The 23,504-nt window shown below is 43.9% G+C and overlaps 1 protein-coding gene across 12 annotated transcripts in view; it reads left to right on the top strand.

The window, feature by feature from the left end:
• Window positions 1-3,181: 3,181 nt before the first annotated feature.
• LOC116239838 (uncharacterized) overlaps window positions 3,182-23,504 on the top strand; it is a 100,215-nt gene continuing 79,892 nt past the window's right edge. For 10 of the 12 annotated variants that reach the window (XR_016464912.1, XR_016464911.1, XR_016464915.1 and 7 more), the window contains exons 1-2: window positions 3,191-3,266; window positions 11,157-11,281. The gene's annotated coding sequence lies outside the window, so the exon portion shown is untranslated. Of the gene's footprint in view, window positions 3,267-10,675; window positions 10,833-11,156; window positions 11,282-17,073; window positions 22,612-23,504 lie in introns of those variants that run through there. The other 2 variants (XM_090136870.1, XR_004169176.2) reach the window with 2 other exon arrangements.

The raw sequence follows: 23,504 nt of genomic DNA, 5'->3' as shown, positions 1-23,504 counted from the left end.
TCTTTACCATGGTGCATTGGAGCAGTTCATTTCACCCCACTAGGTCCTTCCCAATGGTACCACAGCTGGAGAAAAGCAGTCTGCCTCATCTGAGTTCTCACTGTGATCAGGTGTGTGCAGTTTTATGGAGGAGGATGCTTTAACTTTTTGTTGCCTATCACCCTGTTTTGTCAAACATTATGCTTCTTAGGTAAAACAAGTGAACTGTGACTAGCAAAGAAACTAGCTTAATCCATTCAGTAATTAACACATAGTATTTAAGGACTGCAAATTTGGACAATTTGTTCTTTGAGTACCTCCTTCCCAATCTTTCCCTGTGAGCCCACATTCTCTTCTCCTTTCTTCCAGCAGAAGCAACTTTGCCCAGTCTGGTGACATCTCATTTTGTTTTATAGAAGATGACGTGTCTTCAGAAAGAGAATATTAGTCTGATTGCAGTAGCTGCTTCCCTGAAAACAAAAATGCTACTTCTCCTTTTGGAGCTGATCTCCCAGAGGTATCAGTGCTTGGAAGCTATCACCTTGCAGTGTCTCTACACTGACAACTGTGCAGTGCCAGGTCAATGCAGCTTTTGGGCTAATTTTAGAAACTCCCATTTCCTAATAAACAGAATTAAAAGGCCTCTTCTGTTGTGCTATTTTACTGTAAACTCCAGAAATCCAGTAATTCAAAGCAGGAGATAAAATACATCATTGATGTCAGTTGGGTGTATTAAATTTGTTATCTGCAAGTGGCTTTGTGAGCCATAAAAGTCAATATCTAACAATCATTTACTGTAAGATCTCTATACAAGAGATTATAAAGTGACATGGTCTGCAGAGTATTAGTATGAGACAGCAGAAGGAAACAAGTGTGCGACTTACTGAATCAACCACACAGATAACCAATAACAGAGAAAAGGATGTTCCTATTCAAAGGACAGCTTGTATTACAGTAGTATTAAGGAAATGAAATATAACAGGTTATGCCACGGGTGCCTTCATTTGCTTCTGTCCTACTTGGATTGTTTGGTAGGCAGAAAGAGCAAAACTGAATGATGGTGTCTAGCAGAAGGATAAACAGAGCCTAACAGCAGCTAGCAGCTTTGGCTCAGTGAGAAATAAATTACTTGGTACAGATCTGAATCTCCCACACTTCCCTGTCTCCTCCCTACCAGCTCTAAAAGGAGATACTTCCTTGTTTTGGGCTGTTTCTTTCTTTCTTTCTCCAAATATGTTCATGTTCCAGAAATCTTCATACTCTACCTAATTCTGTAGTAATACTGAAATAAAATTTTCACCTTCACTTTTGTTTAAAAGATCAAGATAGTTCCTGGCTTGTTGCATGCCCTGTGAGCCTGAATCAACTGACATGTTATTGGTAGGCAGAAGGGGTTCATTTTTATTTGAACTGATTTGAACCTAAACTGGAAGTGTTCAGTTGATCTGAGAACCACTAATAAGGAGATCAAGAAAATCAAGCCTAGCTGGCAGTCAATTTGTTGTATTTACTGTTTCTATCTACAGATTTACTGGGACTGCCTACTAAAAATTGTTAAAACTGAGTAGTTATGCACAGTGATCAATTTTCAGTTTCTATCAAATTATACTGATGTGTTAAAATCAGACATGGATAATCCATAGCCTTGCCATAGCATGCATCTGTGGGGAAAACCAGAAACAATGCAAGGAGGACCACTGCAGGGCAGTGATAGCATGCACCGCTCTCACCATCTAGGAGCCTTCTGCATGGAACTTCTGTAATGTGAGAAGAAAAGCAAACACTGAACAGCTGATAAAAAGAAGTTCCCACTCTTTGTAAAAATGTGGCTATCTTGTACTGCTACAGCAGACCACCGCTGTAGAGGTGAATGGGGCAACCTTCTGTCAGCTGTGTTTCTTTCCATGGTCTTTGAAAGATGTTTACCTGCCCTGCATCCTACAGAAGCCTTGTATGCTTGGGTATTCTTTAATGAGTTTGGAAACCCAGCATTACAACTTTCTGAGTCACAGCAAGGAGGACAGTATTTCAGCCCTTCACATCAAAGTTGTTGCCATATAAGAGGTTTCAATAGTGTATTTCCTTTTCTTGTTGCCTACACCGCTGTAAAAATTGAGTCATCAGCATATAAATGCTTTCTTGGCCTCTCAATATGTGATTTTGTATGTGTGTGTTGACTAGCTGCCCATTTCATTTCTCCTTCCACACTTGTTGACTCATCTAGCTAAGAATAATGAAATTGGGTAGCTGCCAGTTACATTTCATATCGGTGCAAATGCAGGAAAGCTGGGGCTACTCACAACTACTGTCTTTATCTGCCAGGAAATCCATGAAGCTGCAGTTCTGGTGGTTCCCACTCAGAGCAATGGCTCTAGCAAAAGTTTTGGAATAGTTTTAGTAGTAAAAAGTCTGATCCTCTGGACAGGCTTGTGCTGCGGTCCTTCATGGTGTGCTCACGAGCAAGGAAAGGAGGAGATGAAATTTGGCTCCTTTGGGAGAAAATATCCAAGGAGGGAACATATTTATTTTTGTTTCCTTGAAACATTCTACAATCTGGTCCAAATTCACTCGACAGGTACAACTGTCAAGGTCTCCTTGCTTTAAAAAAAAAAAAAAAAAGACAGTACTAACTGAACTGATTTTCCAATTGTCAGAATTCAGTTATCTAGACATGTTATTCCTATTTCAGTCAATAAAAGCAGCCTGGCATAATGGCAGCAGAGGAGCAAAAAATTTTTCTCCTCTTTTCTTAGGCTCTCCAAAGTTAGTTGTAGAACAAAAGTTTTGTCCCAGTGGAGAAGAAATACTTTGGGTGGTTCTTTCCATACCGTGTAATTGTTATTATGGGACAAGATTTCAACAAGACAAAGGCCTAAGGAAAAAAGAGATAAATGTTAAGCAAATGACCTTATTCTGTTGTGCAGCATGATCTTAAAGCGAGAGCAATAAGCATGAGGATACCATGTAATCTTTTTGCTCTTTTTTTTTTCTTACCCTTTCCCTCAGTTATTGTCAGAGGGACAACATTTTTCTTTTCAAAATAGAATAGCTGCAGCTCATCTGTTCCTCTTAAGAAAACACGTCTTCTGTCACAATAGTTTCTGCAGGCTGAAACTACTGTTACAGCTACAGCCTGGGCCGGGCAGTTCTCGCGAGAGCGGCCGTGGCGGCGTTGCCAGGGCAGCGGCGGGAAATTTAAACGGTCGCAAACCCGGAAGAAGCCGTTGGTCGCCGAGGATCGCCGCTTCGGAGCCGGTCCAGTCAGAAGCGCAGCGACTGATCGCGAGGTACAGGGGGGTTTCGGTCGGTTCCCTCACTCAGGATCCCCGAGGGGGCAGAGCAGCCGGGCAGCTCTCGGCCGGGCAGTTCTCGCGAAAGCGGCCGTCGCGGCGGGGGCGTTGGGCGTTGCCGAGGCAGCGGCTCTGCATCCCCCCCCTCACTCCTACACGGGACTCCCCAGCAAGGACGGTTGTTGTTGCCGGGGTGAGCTCCTGTTAACGACCCGTCAATGGGGCAGGGGCAGAGCCAGCACTACCGGCAGCAGGGCCGGCCTGATCAGGCACACCTCATTAAAGCTATCTGGTAGTGTTAGTGTCCCTGCTGGTGTGCTGCACGCCGGAGGAAGGCTAACGCCACAAAAATTGTGGAGACCCAGGCGGAAGTTCTATGCTCATGCAGAAAAAAGACTGCAGCCAAAAAGAGCGTGGAGACCCAGACTGAGGTCCTGTGCATGCTTGAAAGGATAGCTGATGCTAAGACTAGTGTGGAGACTCAGACTGAGGCCCCAACATGAGATGCTAGTATGCAGGTCGCTGGCTGTCATGAGTGCCAGAGCCTGGCCTTTGCAGTGCTGGGCGATGGCAGTGGTAATTGTATAAGATGTGACCAACTACACGACTTACTCAGCCTTGTGGTCGACCTGAAAGAGGAGGTAGAGAGGCTGAGGACCATAAACGAGCGTGAGAAGGAGACAGACTGGTGGTGCCAGTCCCTGTCAGCCCTGAGATCTTGGCACCACGTGGAGCACATCACCCCCTGCTGCCTTGTAAACAGGTGGGAGAGGGGAAGCAGCACGTGGGTGAAGGGAACCGGTGGGCTGACAGTGCTGCAGTGAGCCTCCTGTCCTCTCCTCCTCCTATGAACAATTCGAGAAAGGGGAAGAAGTGGAAACATACCAGCTCGACAAAGTGGGCATCCCCCATCCTGACCATCCTCGGCTCCCCAGGTGCCTCTGAGTAATAGGTTTGAGGCCCTGGAACTTGAGGGAGAGGTGAGTGGGGGTGTGGAGGGAGGTCAACCCGTGAGGTTGCCTCAGGAAAAGCAGTCGACCCCATGCCTCAAGACTGCCTCCACACAGAAGGATGGTTGTTGTTGGAGATTCCCTGCTGAGAAGAACGGAAGGCCTGACCCATAGGGAGGTGTGCTGCCTCCCTGGGGCACGGGTCAGAGACATTTCTAGGAGACTTCCTGGTCTGATTCACCCTTCTGATTATTACCCATTATTGATAGTCCAGGCTGGCAATGACGAAGTTGCTGAGAAAAGTCTCAGAGCTATCAAGAAAAAGTTTAGGGGACTGGGGCGGGTAATTGAGGGAGCGGGTGTGCAGGTGGTGTTTTCTTCCATACCTTCAGTGGCAGGGCAGGATACTGAGAGGTACCAAAAAACACACCTCATAAATAAATGGCTTAAAAGTTGGTGCAAATCCAGGAATTTGGGGGTTTTTGACCATGGGGAAACTTACTCGGTGCCTGGCATGATGGCAGCAAATGGAAGTAGCCTGTCTCTGAGGAGGAGGTGAATCTTAGCTGAGGAACTAGCAGGACTCATTGACAGGTCTTTACCCTAGGTATGAAGGGGGAAGGGAGCAAAATCAGGGATGTTGAGCTTGAGCGGGTCATTCAAGGGCTCATACCGAACCTGATGGGCAATGACAGTGAAGTACAAAGGGATGGGCAGGGGCAGGGGGGTGTTGGAGATGCTGCTGTTCTAGGGGAACCTAGATCCTTTATAAAGGCAGTGAGATGGAAAGCCCAGCTGAAGTGCCTTTATACCAACACACACAGCCTGGGAAATAAGCAGGATGAGTTGGAAACCATGATGTGCTTAGAAAGTTATGAACTTGTTGCTATCATGGAAACATGGTGGGATGATTCCCGTAACTGGAATACCACCACTGAGGGCTATCGGCTCTTTAGAAGAGACAGGCTAGGTAGGAAGGGTGGGGGAGTTGCCCTCTTTGTCAAAGAGTGGATAGACTGTGAGGAGCTTCCTCTGAGAAACAGTCAGGATCACATTGAGAGCCTGTGGGTTAGAATTAGGGATGGGTCTAACAAAGGCCAGCTGGTGACAGGAGTATACTACAGGCCACCTGATCAAGGGGAGACTGTTGACGAGGCTTTCTTGCTTCGGCTATGGGAGGCTTCGTGCTCACGGGTTCTTGTCCTGATGGGGAACTTCAACCATCCGGATATCTCTTGGTAAGACCACATGGTGCATTGCAAGTGGTCTAGGAAGCTCCTACAATGTGTTGATGATAACTTTCTGGTCCACTGTCTGGTGCTGAACAGACCGACCAGAGGTGAAGCATCACTGGACCTGCTGCTCACCAATGCGGAAGAAATCATTAATGGTGTTAAGGTTGGAGGCAGCCTGGGTTGCAGTGACCATGCTCTGGTTGAGTTTTTGATCTTGAGGGATGTGGGCCTGGTGAAGAGTGGCATCAGGACCCTGAACTTTGGGAGAGCTAACTTTAAGCTGTTTAATGGACTGTTGGCCGAGATCCCCCGGGATACTGTCTTTAAAAACAAAAATGCTGAAGAGAGCTGGTTACTCTTCAAGGATGCCTTCCTGAGAGCGCAAGAACTCTCCATCCTTCTGAACAAGAAAGCGGGCAGAGGAGGTAGGAAGCCGGTGTGGCTCTGTAAGGACCTGCTGGGTGTGCTGAGGGCAAGTTCTGGAAACAAGGGCGTATCACCTGGGAAGAATACAGGGATGCTGTCCGGACTTGCAGATGTGGGATCAGGAAAGCCAAGGTGCAGGTGGAACTGAACTTGGTGAGGTACATGAAAAACAATAGGAAGACTTTCTACATTGGCCAGAAGAGACAAGCCAAAGCGAGTGTACCTCCTTTGGTAAATGTAAAAGGAGAACTGGCTGTGAAGTGAAGGCTGAGGTACTGAATGAGTTCTTTGCCTTGGTCTTCACTGGTGGCCAGGATTCTAGTATTTCTCATGTCCCTGAGCCCAGCATCCCTAAACCTCTGGGTGGGGACCAGGGTGGTAAATTCCCCCCGCTGTGAGGACAGAGCAGGTCCGAGACTAAATGTGTACAAGTCTATGGGGCTGGATGGTGTGCATCCCAGGGTTCTGAAGGAGCTGGCTGAGGTGGTTGCCGAGCTGCTCTCCGTCATATTTGAAAAGTCATGGCTGTCAGGTGAGGTCCCAGATGACTGGAGGAAGGGTCACATCACTCCCATTTACAAGAAAGGTAGCAAGGAGGACCCTGGGAACTACAGTCTGGTGAGTCTCACCTCTGTGCCTGGGAATATCCAGGAACAGATCATCCTGGATGACATGCTTGGTCACATGAGGAAAGGGCATGTGTGGAGCCCCCAGTACAAAAAAGACAGGGAGCTGTTGGAGACAGTCCAGAGGAGGGCCACGAAGATGATCAGGGGACTGGAGCACCTCCCCTATGAAGACAGGCTGAGAGAGCTGGGCTTGTTCAGCCTGGAGAAAAGAAGGCTGCGGGGTGACCTCATTGCAGCATTTCAATACCTAACGGGAGCCTACAGAGGGGAGGGGAATCAACTCTTTCAAAGGGTAGATAACTGCAGGACAAGGGGAAATGGTTTTAAGTTGAGGGAGGGGAGATTTAGGTTGGATGTTAGGGGGAAGTTCTTTACTATGAGAGTGGTGAGGTACTGGAACAGGCTGCCCAGAGAGGTTGTGGATGCCCCGTCCCTGGAGGTGTTCAAGGCCCAGGATGGGGCCCTGGGCAGCCTGGTCTAGCATTAAATGAGGAGGTTGGTGGCCCTGCATGTGGCAGGAGGGTTGGAGATTCATGATCCTTGAGATCCATTCCAACCCTGGCCATTTGGTGATTCTGTGAAACTAATTCCCCAGAAACTGGAATCAACACTGCAGCATCAGGAGTAGCTATAGAGGCCCAGGCCCAAACAGATTTAAACAAAGGCTGCTGCCTTTCTCTTCTGCCTCCTTCCATCTCTGGCTTTTGCTGGCACCACCAGTATTTTTGGATGGGATTTCTTTTGAGCTGGCTTAGGTTGCTGAGCTGGCTTGCTATGCAGCGGCATGAGCACTTATGCAAGGAAAGGGATGATTTACATCTTCTGGAGCTGCTGGAGAACCGTGCTTTGGGCCAAAAGACAAGGATTGCGTAAAGCTTAGAGCTGAACTGCCTCTTGCTGGTACAGCTCTGGAAAGTCTCTTGCTCTACCACTTGACTTCAATCACATAGTTGCAGTAGCATGCTGTGGCCAGACAAATACGTGCCTGAAAACAGTACAGTTGTGCAAGCACTGCAGAGCAGAACTTTAAAGTTGTTCAGAGACCTCGACACAGCTTCAGAGATGCAGTGTGCTCAGGAGCTGCAGAGCGGGGGTCACAGCCCACAGTGCAGGCAGGGTACTGCTGAACTACCAGATTTCATGGTACCACAGTGCTCTGTTCTGAGCAGCTTGGGGTTATTGTTGTAAAAGACACGTAAAGTTTCTCTCGCTCTGTCCTCCTCTAGACTAGAAACTCCAATGGTCCATATGAAATAGGACTTTTTTTTTTTTTGTGAACAGACCTGAAGCACAACGTGCCATTGCCTTCCAAGGCGTGTTGTTTATGTGGGTAGAACAGACTTCATGTTTCAGGACTCCCCATCTGTCTCTTTTGTTAGCTGTAGAAATCACTTTAGAAAACAACTGGCATGTGAGTGGGTGGTTCGTGCTGGTTGTGGTTTGGGGGATTCTTTTCTTTTGTTGCATCACTTTCCTTGTGCACATGCTGCTAAATTTCTATTTGTTAAGGAAGTACAAAGGAGGAAAAAGTAAGTCCTGCGTCATTCATTTCAGTTTGCGTTTGTGCATAGATCTGGTCAGAGCCAGCCAAATTCTGGGCACTCAGCGATGTCAGCAAACATAATGCAGATATCTAGAACAAGACTTGGAGCTTTAAAGTCACAGTAAGACTTTGTTATGAACTTCTTCTATGAAGACTTGCAGGATGACACATGCAAAAAAATGTTAACTTCTGTTAAAGGCTCTCATGGGATTTCTTACCAAATGTTAGCAAAAACTCAGCAGGACATCTCAAGTGGTACATTCCAGAAGTTTTTATCACACATTTGTCGAAAACATCCTTGAAAAAACAATTAGTACAAGGGAAGAAAAGCTAAACTTACACTGGATTGATACTAAATGCAAATTTCTGGGACCAATTTAGGAAAACAATGACGTTTAAGTGAGAGCTTAATGGAAACATGTGAGAATGGAAATGGCCTGAGCCTGGCCTTCTGCCCACTGTTCCCAGTGTAGAAAGCAAGTGACTACAATTAAACTGTGAAGGAAAAAAAAAAAAAAAGAAAAGCTTATAATGATAAAGTATCCTTGATGAAGTGTTTTGGGTACCTTGCTATTTCTGGCACTATATTTTTGTAATCCATTTCCCATGGATTATCTTGCAATTATTTACAAGTTTGCCTGTGTGAGCATATATGTAGGTCACTCTGAAAATAATGGTTCCTATTTATTACCATGTAAACTACAACAAAGAGCCCAGTAACACTGTTTAATAGAGCAAATTCTCAGCTACAAGACACCATTTTTCAGCATAGTCACCACCACTAGCTATACATTTTCACCATCCATGAGCAAGAGCCTGTATGCCATGCCTGTATCTGCACAAGCAGAGATGTCCTGCTGTTGCCAGCGCTGAAATGCACCACCACTGCCCTATCTTCTGTTTGGCCTCCATCAATGTTCAGCAAACATCAGTGAATGTCAATGGGTGCCATTTTTTTTTCCCCACATGGAGGAATTCAGTGACCCACCTTTGCTTCATTTGCACTTCCGTACCAAATGCCACTTTGTCATACTGCCTCTCTACTGCCACCTGTCGTATGGCAGTAAAATTCAACGGGATATTGGTGGGAAGTTTCAACCTCTACTGCCACACTACCTGCATCTGCCGCTGGCACTGTGGGCAAACATAATAAAAACAGGAGGCATTACTTTCGGAGCAGCCTTCCTAGAATGTTTGCATGCATGTGCTGGTAATTTTTTTTTTTTTTTTTACTTCCTCATTCTGCAGTCAGTGGTTTGAGAAAGCTTGCATGAGTTTAAGGAAAGGGAAATAAGGTTAAAGAAGAATACTGGAAAGGGCGTGTGATCCGTGACAGCCAGCACGGCTTCACCAGAGGAAGGTCATGCTTGACCAATCTGGTGGCCTTTTATGATGGAGTGACGGCATCGGTGGACAAGGGAAAGGCGACCGATGTCATTTACCTGGACTTGAGCAAGGCCTTTGACATGGTCCCCCACCACATCCTTCTCTCCAAACTGGAGGGATGTGGATTTGATGGGTGGACCACTCAATGGATAAGAAACTGGTTGAAAGGCCGCAGACAGAGGGTGATCATCAATGGCTCTATGTCCAGGTGGAGGCTGGTAACGAGCGGCGTCCCCCAGGGATCTGTCTTGGGACCGGTGCTCTTTAACATCTTTATCAATGACATTGATGACGGAATTGAGTGCACCCTCAGCAAGTTTGCTGACGACACCAAGCTGAGTGGTGTGGTTGACACAGTTGAAGGACGGGATGCCATTCAGAGGGACCTCGAGAGGCTAGAAAGGTGGGCCTGGGTGAACCTGATGAGGTTCAACACTGCAAAGTGCAGAGTTTTGCACTTGGGCCGGAGGAATCCCAGGCATCCCTACAGACTGGAAGGAGAGGTCCTTGAGAGCAGCCCTGTGGAGAAGGACCTGGGGGTCTTGGTAGACGAAAAACTTAACATGAGCCAGCAGTGTGCCCTTGCGGCTCGGAAGGCAAATGGGATCCTGGGCTCCATCAGAAGAGGGGTGGCCAGCAGGGACAGAGAGGTGATTGTTCCCCTCTACTCTGCTTTTGTGAGGCCCCATCTGGAATACTGCGTCCAGGTCTGGAGCCCCCAGTACAAGAAAGACAGGGAGCTGTTGGAGAGGGTCCAGAGGAGGGCCACAAAGATGATCAGGGGACTGGAGCACCTCCCCTATGAGGACAGGCTGAGGGAGCTGGGCTTGTTCAGCCTGGAGAAAAGAAGGCTGCGGGGTGACCTCATTGCAGCCTTTCAGTACCTAAAGGGAGCCTACAAAGAGGAGGGGAATCAACTCTTTGAAAGGGTGAGTGACAGCAGGACAAGGGGAAATGGTTTTAAGCTGAGGGAAGGGAGATATAGGTTGGATGTCAGGGGGAAATTCTTTACGGAGAGAGTGGTGAGGTACTGGAACAGGCTGCCCAGGGAGGTTGTGGATGCCCCGTCCCTGGAGGTGTTCAAAGCCAGATTGGATGGGGCCCTGGGCAGTCTGGTGTAGCATTAGGTGGAATGGTGGTGGCCCTGCATGTGGCAGGGGGGTTGGAGATTCATGATTCTTGAGGTCCCTTCCAACCCTGGCAATTCTGTGATTCTGTGATTCTGCCTTGTTCTAAGGTTCCAAAATGCAGTTGGCTCAAAATAAATACCACTGCTGGGGCCAGCGAGCAAAAGTGCCACCTGCTCCATGACCAGACCTACTTGCAAGACAAATGGGCCCATTGTTTCTGCGTGTGTAAACAGCGCCTATCCTGGGAGGTCAGGGCTACATGAGGTAAGGAGATTCTAGATCAAATGCATGTAGAAGATTTTGGAGATAAGGACAGTAATGATAAGACTCATGTACTCTCTGACCATGTTTTGGAGGTACAGTAAAACCACAAAGCACTGAGCTTGTGTTAGCTCACTCTGGTTGTTCAAAATACATAGATGAGTTAACTTTCTACCAGTAGGCTTCATGCCAGGCAAGGTATCATTTTTCCCTCCATGGCCAACCTAGAGGTGTAATGCTGCCCTAAGCTTTCTGTCATTTCCTGTAGCAAATTTTCCAGAGTGGTGGCTGAGTACCTGTGCCTGACATAATCCACGTGAATTGCAGGTGAGCTATAGCACACGGTGTGAAACTGGCAACCTGAGAGATGTATCTGAAGCTGGGTTTGTCTGGGTGAAGCCTTCCAGCCCTTCAGGAGTTTGAGAATACCTGGGCCCAGCATGAGGATGAAGGTAAGCTGTGGAGTGCATATAGATCTTTACTTTTCAGTGCTTTTCAGGGGAAATAGTTTTAAGTTGAGGAAAGGAAGGTTTAGGTTGGACATCGGGGAAATTCTTTACAGAGAGAGTGGTGAGGTGCTGGAACAGCTGCCCAGAGAGGTTGTGGATGCCCCGTCCCTGGAGGTGTTCAGGGCCAGATTGGATGGGGCCCTGGGCAACCTGGTCTAGTATTAACTGGGGAGGTTAGTGGCCCTGCATGTGGCAGGGGGGTTGGAGATTCATGATCCTTGAGGTCCCTTCCAACTGTGGCCATTCGTGATTCTGTGCTATAAATGTGGTGATTTTTATTTCCCCTTTAAATACTAGAGTTGCTGTAGATATAAAGGCTAATTCAGTAGCCAGTGGTCTTATCAGATATTATAGAAGAGCACAACAGAACTGGCAGTCTTTGCTTTGACTGTCGCTGGCATTAGGCTAAAACAACTCCTCAGAGAAGATCAGCAGTTGCATAGTTCTAGCAAATTCCCAAATTACATTTCTAATAAAAAAAGAAAAACTCTTCCTGTTGTATGTTATAACACTGACTGCTATTCTGGCTGCACACAGAAAATCAGGTCTTGTGCTGTTCTTGAATTACATGCACAGCTTCCACTGCATAGTATCCTTCATAGTTAGCTGTCATGGAATTGGAGCAGAACCATGCTAAATTGGAGCAGAACCAAGCTGGCACCTTAAGATACCATCTAATCTCACAATGTTTTGGAAGGTCAGTTTCTCCCACTTAGGAGGAAGACCTCTGTTTATTTTCCTGCAAGTTGTGCAGTGTGAGGTCATCCTTCTGTTGTGTCAGCTAAAAATAGCACTTTACCAGGGACCATTACTGGCTTTTACATTGCAGACAATGAAAAACAACTTACAGTCTTCATTGTTGTGTTGGTTGCTTGGCATCTACTTAAAAACACATCTGGGTAAGTTTTAGTGTATTGTCGAGGTCTGCACATAGCATGAGAGCCTGCAGACAGCAGTTGCTGCTGGAGATCAGTGTGAGATTGAGCCTCTGGAAAGCAAGGTAAAGTGAGCTTGTTTAGTTCTGATGTGGCGAAGAGACTTAAGGGCCTGCTTCCCTCTTATTTTGAAGTTGGATTTATCTGACACAAGACTTCCCACGCTGGCTGCTTTCTTGTAGTATTGAGGCAGCATTAGAACTGCATACAAAGTCACTTTTTTTTTTTTTCAAAATGTTAGCTTATCCCCATATATTTTTGATACATCTGTATATTTCATATTTCTTTTGTCCACCAGGCATTCAGAGCATGTTTTCAAAATTTTTCTCATTTCCACTAGAATATAGAATTATTTCTAAGACATACTCAACCACACTTTATATGTATGAAAGTTGAAATCCTCCTCTCATTATCCTTTTAATGTCAATGTATAAGGTCACTGCAGCCATATTTCTTCGAAGGTGGGGTTTAGGGCCCGTTTTGGAGATTTATGGGTAGGGGAAAAACTAGTATGTAAAAGCACTGTTTTCATTCCACTAATGTTGATTCACTTGGCTCTTAAGAAGAGCTTATTGCTTTGTTTACTTGGAAAGAATGAATATCAACACAGAAATAAGCAGCTGAGAACAGGATTTCCAGAAGAAGAATTTTTCTGCTCAGTTTTCTGTTAATTCAAAGCAATATCTTTTAAAATTGATGCAACTCCCAGTCCTGTGATGATCACATTACTTCCCCTTAGGAGTAAACACAGACAAAAGTGTCTGCTTAGTTTCCAAAATAGAGGACCACTGTTGCCTCAGGTGCTCAAATTTCCATTAAAAAAAGCCTCCTATAGCTGTACACACTGAATGTATCAATGTACCTGGGGACTTCCATGCCAACTTTTGAGAAATACTAGGAACCCTTCTTCAAAAAGACATGGGAAAACAATTTACTGAACAAGCCTCCCAAAAGTGCTTTTTCAGACAGTCTTTCACCTAGCAGAAGCACTCAGACCTGAAGTGCTTTAACTGGAACAAACTAACCATATTGTGTAGTTTTAGAACCTGTTTTTCCCTTTTTTTCTCCTTCCTTTCAATCTTGCAAAATGTGTAACCTTATGGGACAAAAGAGTTAACCCTTTCTTATGACTCCATAGCACTGCAACACTCAAACCTCCTTCTGGAAATCCTCTTGTGCTAGTACATTGCAATGCTACTTTTCAGAGTGTACAGAACCTAATGCATTTAGTTTTTTCACAGCATCCCACTGAGTCCCAGGTTCCAGGGACAATTCATGTCCCTCACAGCTCATCAGATTTTATAAAACTCAGCAACACTAGGAGGTTTGTCTGATAGGAAGGCTGGGGCTACCAGGCTGACCCGGTTCTATACCTCATCTGCACCATTACCCATTTCAGCTATATGGCTCAATTTTTGAGCTTATAATGGAAAGTGTGTTACTTACATTATGCATCAGATACTTTTATCAAGAGCTTCAGCTGTTCCAGTTTTCAAGCGTGTCTGTGGGCTCTGTACATTTAGCAGCTTATTTCTATGTGATGATTTCATAATGCTGAAAATAGATAGAGAAGCAGACTCATATTCCTCAAACTGCCTGATGTGAGAAAATCACGTTGAGCAGAAGGTTGCTGAGACCTGGAGAAGTACCACTTAGCTTGTAACTTTCCAAGATGAAAGGAATTAGCTATCAGCAGCAGAAATTTCCATTCTGCTTGCCTTTGGAGCATTTTGCAGGGGGCAACGCTGATCCTTGTCAACAGACAGGATGCTATACAGAAATTACGTTTCTGTAGTCACAAGCAGCACATCATCAAATTAGTTTCTAGGTGGTTACGGCAGTGGTGCCTAAATCCCAACTTCAAATATACTTTTATACCAAGTAAGACAGCAGATGAAAGAACTGAGCAACTTAGGGAATAAGAAATTGAAGGGAGAAACTGCAAAAGAGAAAGGTTTAAGAACATACCATTGAAATACCTCAGTGCAATTCAGGTATCTGAGGGTGAGGTGGAGTCGCTGGCTGTGTAGGTTACCTAGAATGAATTGTCAAGTTTTGAGTTGCTAGAGTAGAGGACTGTGTTTTCTACCCAGACTGAGACAGCTGCAAAAACAACTTCAGTTCTGTAATAAGGATTGCATGTGATTATTAAAAAATGAACACCCTGTTGAGTTGTATTTTCACAATGGGAAAATATTGGTCTGGTCTGTTGGAAGATTTTATTGGTCAAAATCAGCTGGTTTTTTGGACACCGTTCAGAACAGACACTGCTGGGGAAGGCCAAGCCAAAGGAGTTTTTGTAGGTGGGCAGTTGTCTGCTACCAGTAAAATAACTGTTTAATGTTAAAAAGAAGTAATGCTGCCCGTACAGCACTACAATTCTCCACTTTTTCATTATAATTTAATTACTATAGAAAAAAATATCTGGCCTTGGACTTCAGCTTGCTCAGTGCAATGACAGAGACTGAGATATATACAGGCAAAATCAATGTGATATTTTTTCCCCAATGTTTTGAGCTTCCTGTTCATTCACATATGACATTACAGAGAACTGATGTTAAATACTGCCAAGCTACAAGTGTAACAAATCTGCAGCTACATTCCAGGAAGGTGGCCAGGAATTAAGCCCTGGAATGCTTACTCTCTGCGGACTGTCAGTAGTCTGGCAAAATTGGAGTGCACACCCTTATCCAGAATAATGTTAGGGTGTCACTCATGCTTAGCATAATCTTCTTTGGAAATGAGAATACCTTGTGACATTCTTCAGCAGCGTTTATGGACAAATAAAAGCTTTAATGGAGCCTTCACAGGAGAACATTGGCTACCAAGGAGGATCCTGAGGACTGGGTTGTATAAATTAGGGAGAACTTGGGACGTTTTCAGAGCTCCATGAGGGATGAGGAAGAGATCTTTCATCTGCCCGAGTTCCTGGGGCTCTGAGGAAAAAACACACTGCACAGCACTTAGCCCAGGGAACAACTGTTGTGTTTTGAGGCTGTATATATGTATTAAATAGTCTGGCCTCCTTCCGTTGAATACATTCCTCTGAATTGGATGCTAGATGGTAACAGCTTTTAACATGTCAGCAGGAGATTCATTATGATAAACATGTAAATTGTGTATCGTTCCAATAGGCTGTGTAGATCCAGCGAGGTACATGTGATTAAAAGTATATTATTAAGGGCCTCCAATAGTAATGAGCACTCTGCAATGTACCACACTAAGTCGCTGAGTGCTGTACTGCCAGTTACCTGATGCGATTTTAACCAGATCCTCTATGACCCTAATGGAAAACCCCATGTGGTTTTGTGTCAATGTCTTTTGCTTTATGATAGATTTGGTTTTGTTTCTTACTCCCTCTTTTTTTTTTCTTTTTTTGAATTTTAAATCAAACTTAAAATAACAGCCTAACTTAAGAGGAATATACCTTGCAGTATATGCCCCATGACTTTGTCTTGTCCCATCCATTGGCTTTCAATTTATCTTCTGCACCTGGATGCTGAAGGGGGTATGGGGATGGGCAGAACAAACAATGCACGTCAAAGAATAATTAATTGTGGTGATAAGGATTTTCAGCATCTTGGAGAAAGAATCCTTTCCCTCACAGTTTTCCAACCACTTTTGGCTTTCATGTTAGCCTCTCATTCTTTGTGTGTACAAACATGCATACACATAGGTACATATTAAGTACATATTAAGCACATTGTTCTATGTAAAGAGGGAGGTTCTTTCTGTCAACATAGCAAGAAGAGCTCAGAAGCACTATGTCAACTTACATAAGCTATTAAGCTATCCACAGCTGATGTCTTTGAGGTCATCTTCTGTAGCCAGAATAAATTTCTCTTTAGCAGTACAGATGGATACTAGGAAAGCTAGCAGATGCATTGTAGCTAATCAGACAGAGGCTCAGCAGGGTAACTAAAATCTCTGTTAGAATTCATATCCCTTCGTGGAGTTTAATTAAAGAGCTTTGTGTGCATCCTTTTGTTTTATCTGTTGCCAGTGTTTTGTCTCCTATTGCGGCAGTTCCTTCAAATAACCATCAATTTGCTGTGATAATCTAATGAGAAGAACAAGCAGCACTATTTAATTATAGCAAAATGATAATGAGCCTTGGCTGCTGAAGAGTTAAGGAGCTGCTGCTGGTCACTGGAACACAAAAGAGTCAGTGCCAAGGGGCCCCTGGAAGTCTGTGGCACTTCAGATTTCATTGCTGAGCAGCAGTAGCTGGCTGCATCAAGCAGCAGGCCAGCGGAGCTTCCTTCAGGGAGAAATAACTGCAGTACTGAGCAGCCTCCTCAGAGCAGAAAGCAGAACAGGCATGGGCAGATTTCTGTTTCATACCCCAGCAAAAATACAAGGCGATCAAAAGGATGATCTGTTGTCCTATAGAAGCTCAATGCCTTTTGCAGAGTGCTCCATCTCCATTCCCCAGCCTCATAGTAGAAGCTAGCAGTTGTGGCATAACCAGGTGTCACCTGGTGTCATTTTGCTGGAGGAGGTGGCAGGAGAACTTGGGGAAATAGGGTCCTGGCTGCAGGGGAAACGTGAGCCAAGGAGCATGTAAATGAGTTATTCCTCTGCTCTATCCAAGAATAATGTGGATTCAGGTTAATCAAGAGAAAACACCTGAAAGAGGTAAAAACTTTACATATTCAGACACTTTCCTGTTGGTTTGGTTTTTTTTTTTCTTTTGTTCTGAACCAAGAATCTTGATTGAACCAAATCTTGATTGACTTTTTTATTTTGCATCCAAGTGTTTGATCATTTAAGCTTCTTTCCCTTTTATGTTTTCTCTAGCTAGGATCATGTAAGTAAGCATGGAGTGAGGAACAGTAGAGGAGAGACTACTGGAAGATCTGTCAACAGTGGTTCAGCCCAGTTCCATGACTAGTGGGACAGGGGACTCACAGACCCACACCTCGTGAAAGGGAAAAAGGGGAAAAGGTAGGGAGATGGACCTAAAAACAGAACAGCAGCAATGATCTGAGAAGAAACAAACTAATTTACTAAATAACATATTGGAATGCAAGATAACACAATATAATACAATATAATTGGAATTGAAGACAATAAATCACAATACAGTATAATGCAATATAGAATCATAGAATGGCCTGGCTTGAAAAGGGCCACAATGATCATCTAGTTTCAAGCTATGTGCAGGGTCGCCAACTATACTAGACCAGCCTGACCAGAGCCAGGGATGGGGCATTCACAACATCCTTGGTCAATCTATTCCAATGTGTCATCACCCTCTGAGTGAAAAACCTCCTCCTAATATCTAACCTAAACCTCTCCTTTCTTAGTTTCATTCCCCTTGTCCTATTGCTATCAAAAAAGGGAAGGTCTCATTATTTGCAAATGGTTTTTATCTTTCCCTTTGAGCAGAAAATGATAATAGAAAAGCAAGCAGTCCTCTGGGAGATGTAGTTCTGCTTCTATTCTGGGACAGGTTCCCAGAACTATCCATGGTCCATGGAACTGGAAAATTAACTCTTTAACTCCCATGATGCTATGATGTGGAATACCAATAACAAAAAATCATGAAACCATGACAAGACCTTATAGCAGAAAACCAAGTCCCCAGAATTCAGCTTAATATTGAGGTGACAGACTGTCATGTGCATGGCATCCTGATTAATCACAGTATTAATGAGCTTCCGGGGCATAAAGTGCCTGCAGTTCTCTGCAAACTTGGTCTGCAGATGTACAGCCACTTGTCTGGTTAGTATATGATGGAGCTGTACCAGGTTTGACAACACATCCAGAACTGATGACGTCTCTGAAGGCAATGACAGGACCTACATTTTCACTCTCAGCACATAGCTTGACTGCACCACTGTGGGGGAGAGGCATGGGAAAGCAAGAGTATTAGCACAACTGAGGTAACTCAGAGCAAAACCTGTGACAGTCTGTGTCCGTAGACATCTGACGTAGACTCACAGAATCACAGAATGGCTTGGGTTCCTGTTCTTTGGGCCTTTCTCTAGAAACTTAGGCTGCTTGTTTTTACTTCAAGATCTTACAAAACATCCAGTTCCAACACCCCTGCTGTGGGCAGGAATACTCCCCAGTAGACAAAATTGTCCAAAGCCCATTCCAACCTGGCCTTAAACACCTCCACAGATGGGGCATCTGCAGCTTTTCTGGGCAGTTCGTTCAGTGCCTTGCAGCCCTCTGACTAAAATGAACATATCTGGCAGGTGCAAACTATTCCTGGCAGCGCTCTACCACTGACATCCAGAGTATGTGGTTGGCTGCATGTGAGCAAGACTGTCATGGGAAGGGCAGCATGGAGTTGGTATGAAATGCAGCTTTGCTGTTGTTGAAGCATTCTTCCTACAGTACATCATGCTGTGTTTTGGCTTTCCAGCAGGCGGAAAGGTTAAAGTAAACTTACATTATGAATATTTCTCATAGATGTAAGACTACAATTACAATTCTGCTGACAGTCTTACAGACCCTGTCTGCTTTGACCAGATCCATAATTTTTTTTTGCGTGCAATTCTGCAAATTTTTTGTGAAGTGAAAAGATGTGGTGCTATCTTCCTTTCTCTGTTTACTTATTCTCCACATCCTCCTCAACATCTCATACTACCTACCTATAACAGGGTTATTGGCCTGCTCTCATTCACGATACCTCAATGTGTCACTGTATCTCTACTCTTTTATTTCACAGTATTCACTGCTCTTACTCTTCTTCTTAGCACCCTCTTTCATTTGATTCTTTCTAGTCACAAATATAAATGCCAGTCTTTCACATGTGTGAAATAAGAACTGAATAAACTTAGGTATCCCAGCTATTATCTCTGTTCTTTTCTCTTAATTTATGTTGAAATTGAAATATAAACTAATTGAATATGTCTTGCAACTTCTACATGCAATTCCTTCTCTCTGTATTCATTGTAGACAATGCTCAATACATCAATTTCATTTAATTTGTTGTTCCTAGCCCCATCTCAGAGAACAATTTTATCTTTGTGGGCTGAGAAACCACAAACCCTTTGGCACTGGCTCTTTTGTGTTTCAATGGCCAGCAGCAGCAACTCCTTCACATTCAAAGCACATTATAATGCTTACATGAAGAGTACCACATACCTTCCTTCATAGTAAAGACGTGAATCTGAATTAACTCCTCCACTTTTAGCCTCACTCTTTTTCATATCCCCTTTTATTTATAACTTAGACTCAACTTCATTCTGCATACTGTCTACATAATGCATCCTTCTCTCTCTACTCAGTCAACTACAGCTTTATTGTTGTAACTTCAGCTGTTATTGTGTTATGGATCAGTCACTGTACCCATACTGTCATAAATCTGACAGATGTACCCCACCCATTGCCAGTGCTTCTGCAAAGAATATTTGCCCTGCGCTTGACTTAAACCATGCCTTCTGTTCTTTGGGCCTTCCTCCAGAAACTTAGGCTACTTGTTTTTACATCAAGGCTTCTCTTGGCCTATCTCCTCCCTACCTATTCTCACTGCCTTAGTATTTCAACTTTGATAATGGATAGTGCTGGCCTCCTGTGAGCACTTGTTCCATTTTTAAATGTTCCTCATAACTGGAAGGAGTGTCTTGCAAAGTTCTGTAAAGTAACTTCTTTTGGTACTTAGAATCCCTTCGTACAGCTGTTCCTTTCCACACTGTCTATTAAAAGGCTTTGTGTAAGGATGATGTGTTGGCTGGCACCAACTCATTTTACTGTGACCTGGCCATGCTGCCCCATACTGACCCAACATGCTCAGGTCATGAATGCTGTGGGACTGGGACTTTCACGCTGTTCAGCTCAAGTGCAGCACATAGCACAAGGCAAATGAGGTTCATGAAAGGGACTTCCACACAGTAATAAGTGCTTAGGAAGCATAAGTACAGCTGTGCAGGCAAAGAGTTACATGGTACTAACACAGTAAAACTGTCACCCTACCCATAGTGAAATAAAAAATCCAGAAGAAAAGCAGAGTGGCTGGTATCTTTACACCCTAAAAGAGATTTCATCTTCTTTTGCTCCTACTTGACATAGCTTTAGTAGTTTTAGTAACATCACCTTAGGGATACCTCTAACTAGGTTGTGTTTTGGGAGAGGTGTCTGTGAGCACAGCAGTTGGCCTCACAGCGGGACTGCTGGAAAGGGTGCTGTGAGCTCTTCATCTATTTCAGCACAGAATCAACAGCTTATCTCAAGCTACTTTATAGATGATTGACCCTGGCAGTGCAGAGTTTGCATTGATGCAATGCAGGGTCAGATGCAGGGGTTCTCTCAGAGCAGTAAATCCAGGCAGTGGAATGGTGGCAAACAGCCAAGGGGCAGAAGAGGAGGAACAGTGGTAGAGTATGTAGCTCCCACAACTGCCTGCAGAGTGACGATACATCCATGGCAGCTTCTGCAGAGATTCAGGAAAATGTGTGAGCTGAAATCCTTTATCATCCATGGAGTTTGACTGCTGAGGCTCTGAAAAGAACTTCAGAGAAATTTACATCGAAGCTGTCTGAGACTTAATTTTTCCTTGGTTTTGATAGAAGGCATTGCCTCAGGCAAGCTGGCAACGCTTTTGATGAACAAACCTTTTGGTGGAACAAGAAGGTTTCCAGTTTCTAATGAACGGCCTCCCACTCTCCACCGAGCCTAGTGTTCATTTACATGGTTTTCTTGTGAACATTTCACACAGCTTTGAAAATCACATGCTCCGCTACAGGAAATGTTTTTTCTCTGTTGCACATCTTTTGTGGCTGACTGCCAGGAGCTCCTGCTCCGACTCCCAACTGTGCTTCTATGACTAGCTTTTGTGACCATGGAAAGTCATTTCATCCTTCTGCCTCCTCTGTTTTCTTCTTTGTGAAATATGTAAAAATAAGTTAAAGACCAGAGCCTGTATGTCCTCTGAAGCAATACCTGGCAGAAGTATGATAGCAAAAGATGAGGCTTCTTTAGTATCCTAAACAACCTCTGAGAAAGAGAACAGATAAACTATTCTTTTTTCCTCTGATGAAATTATTGTTTCTTTCAAGGTGAAAGCCATGAAATATTTCAATCTAAGCTGGAACTGACATAAAGTATTAAGTTTTGTTAAATGGGGGAGGAGATAAAGCTCTTCCAAGGAATGTGGAAGGAAAACAGCTTCTTGTTCTGGAAAACATATTTTACTGGTATGCATCCTTTCATACTGTCTTCAGGCATTCTAATGTAACAGGGTTGCAAAAGCAATCTCTGTTCACTGCGTTCTGATTTTGACAATGAGGTAATTACTAATGTGGTAATTTTATGTGGGCAGATGCGTGAAAACTCAGAAAGACACCCTGCTTTACACTTATGCAACTGTAAATGACTGTTGCAGTTATAAATACTGAAAAACAGGGAGGAGGGCAGGCGGGCAAAGAGAACAGCAGCAGACTCCCCATCCATCTCTCCAGTCCATCAGTTGGTCTGAAACCGTGGACTGTGGTTCAATACTTTAAACCATATTTCTGAAAACAATGGTTAAATAAAGCTACCTTATTTTTTTCTCTTAAGATTTACTTTCATACTTTTTAAATAATTATTCTCATACTGTAGTCAGGAAAACATTGAATAAGTTTTTGATAGTGACTTTCCCATGCTATAATAGCCTATTTAAGTGGCATCATTTCATTTCATTCATCTCCATTTTGGAATGGAGGCCTCATGTCGATGATGCCAAGGTTTCCTACACAGTGCTTTTTTCACCAATTTATTTTAATAATAGGGAAGTGGTTATGGCTGAAGCCCTGGTTGTGTTTCTGTAGTAGAAGTCCATATACTTGGTGGATAAGTGGATTTGGTCCTTCAGAGATTTTCTTTTTTTCCTGATGTCCAAAGGTATGACTTCTTCTTGTAAGACAGATGACTCAGTGCTGCAGTCCTCCTCTAAAGATAGCAGGAAAAAAAAAAAAAAAAATCCCAGTGTGATGTTATCCAAATACTTCCATTAGCTGAGGAAAAGTGGTAGCCTTACTTCCTCCCCTACTTTCTTACCTAATAAGTCAGAGAGAAGCGAAGGATATTCTTAATAGGTGAAGCCATTAGAATCCTATTAACTCCTTAAAATGAATTTGCATACCCTACCTCCTCACACCCGGGAAGACTAGTGAATAAATCTTGCTTGCAGGCATGATACTTGCCAGAGATGTCAAAAAATTCTGCATCAACAACCAGCTACTGTTGTTGGGCCATGAAACATTTGCATTGTAGGTTTTCATAAATGTAAAATAAAAGCACCATCAACCTGAGAACAGTCTGCTTGCTAACTTCTAAATCAGTCAGGATCATAGTTAAATCAGCCTAGAAAAATAAATAAAAAAATAAATAAAAATCTAACCTCTAGTCTGTAATTACACCTATCTGTGAGCAGTTTGGGTGTTCTTTTTTGCTTCTCTTTTCAACTACTGAAAGCTGGTTAAAGTAAATAGAAGCAGAAAAATCCTTAAATAAGAAAGAACAGAATTTAGATAATTTGGTACATATTTTTTAAAACAAAAAGTGAAGAAGAATGAGGAAATTCTCTCTGTGATGCACTTTACATAAGGAAGGCTGGTATGGCATCTGAATGAGCAAGTTTGAGGTTGGCCCATCAGCAGCAAGACTCATAAGCTCTTCACTTGTTCTGTTCTCTCAGTGTCTGTTTTAGGCTACCTGTGTTTGCAGCTGAGGTGATATTTGTCAATAAAAAGGTGTGTTTCATGGTGATTGGGAAAGAGGCTCTGGGCAACCTGATCTAGTAAAGGTGTATGTTTGGTGGCCCTGCTAGGCAGGGGGGTTGGAACTACATGATCCTTGAGGTCCCCTCCAACCCAGGTCATTCTGTGATTCTGTGATTCTGTGATTCTGTGATGTTGCCACTGCAGTTCTGACGAACGATGACTTTGGACACTCATGTTTTTATTGCTAATTCCCAGAATTCATTACCAAAATTTAGTTTTAAATGGTGAGTGGGCTTTATGAAGAGCATTCAGGGACTCCTGCATTTTCCCAAATCACAGTACTATGGGTATTTGTAGAGACAGAGAGGTACCGTAAGTGGGATGAGGTTGGGGGTTTTCCTAGCTGGATAAGAAAAGAGGAAATCTTAATTCCTTGCTGTACAGGGGGTGTTAGAGGAGCTGAGTGCTGTGGTTATTCACCTCTGTAACTGCATATTTTCTTGCAAGCTTGTGTGACTTCAGAATATTTTCACAAAGTCACACTACCTATCACTTAAATGTAAGAGGATCTTA

The sequence above is a fragment of the Phasianus colchicus genome, chromosome 3 (genome assembly GCF_987193195.1).
Source record: "Phasianus colchicus chromosome 3, bPhaCol1.hap1.1, whole genome shotgun sequence".
Lineage (NCBI taxonomy): Eukaryota > Metazoa > Chordata > Aves > Galliformes > Phasianidae > Phasianus > Phasianus colchicus.
Note: the sequence above shows the minus strand (reverse complement) of the source record. Positions and strands in the feature narration are given on the sequence as shown.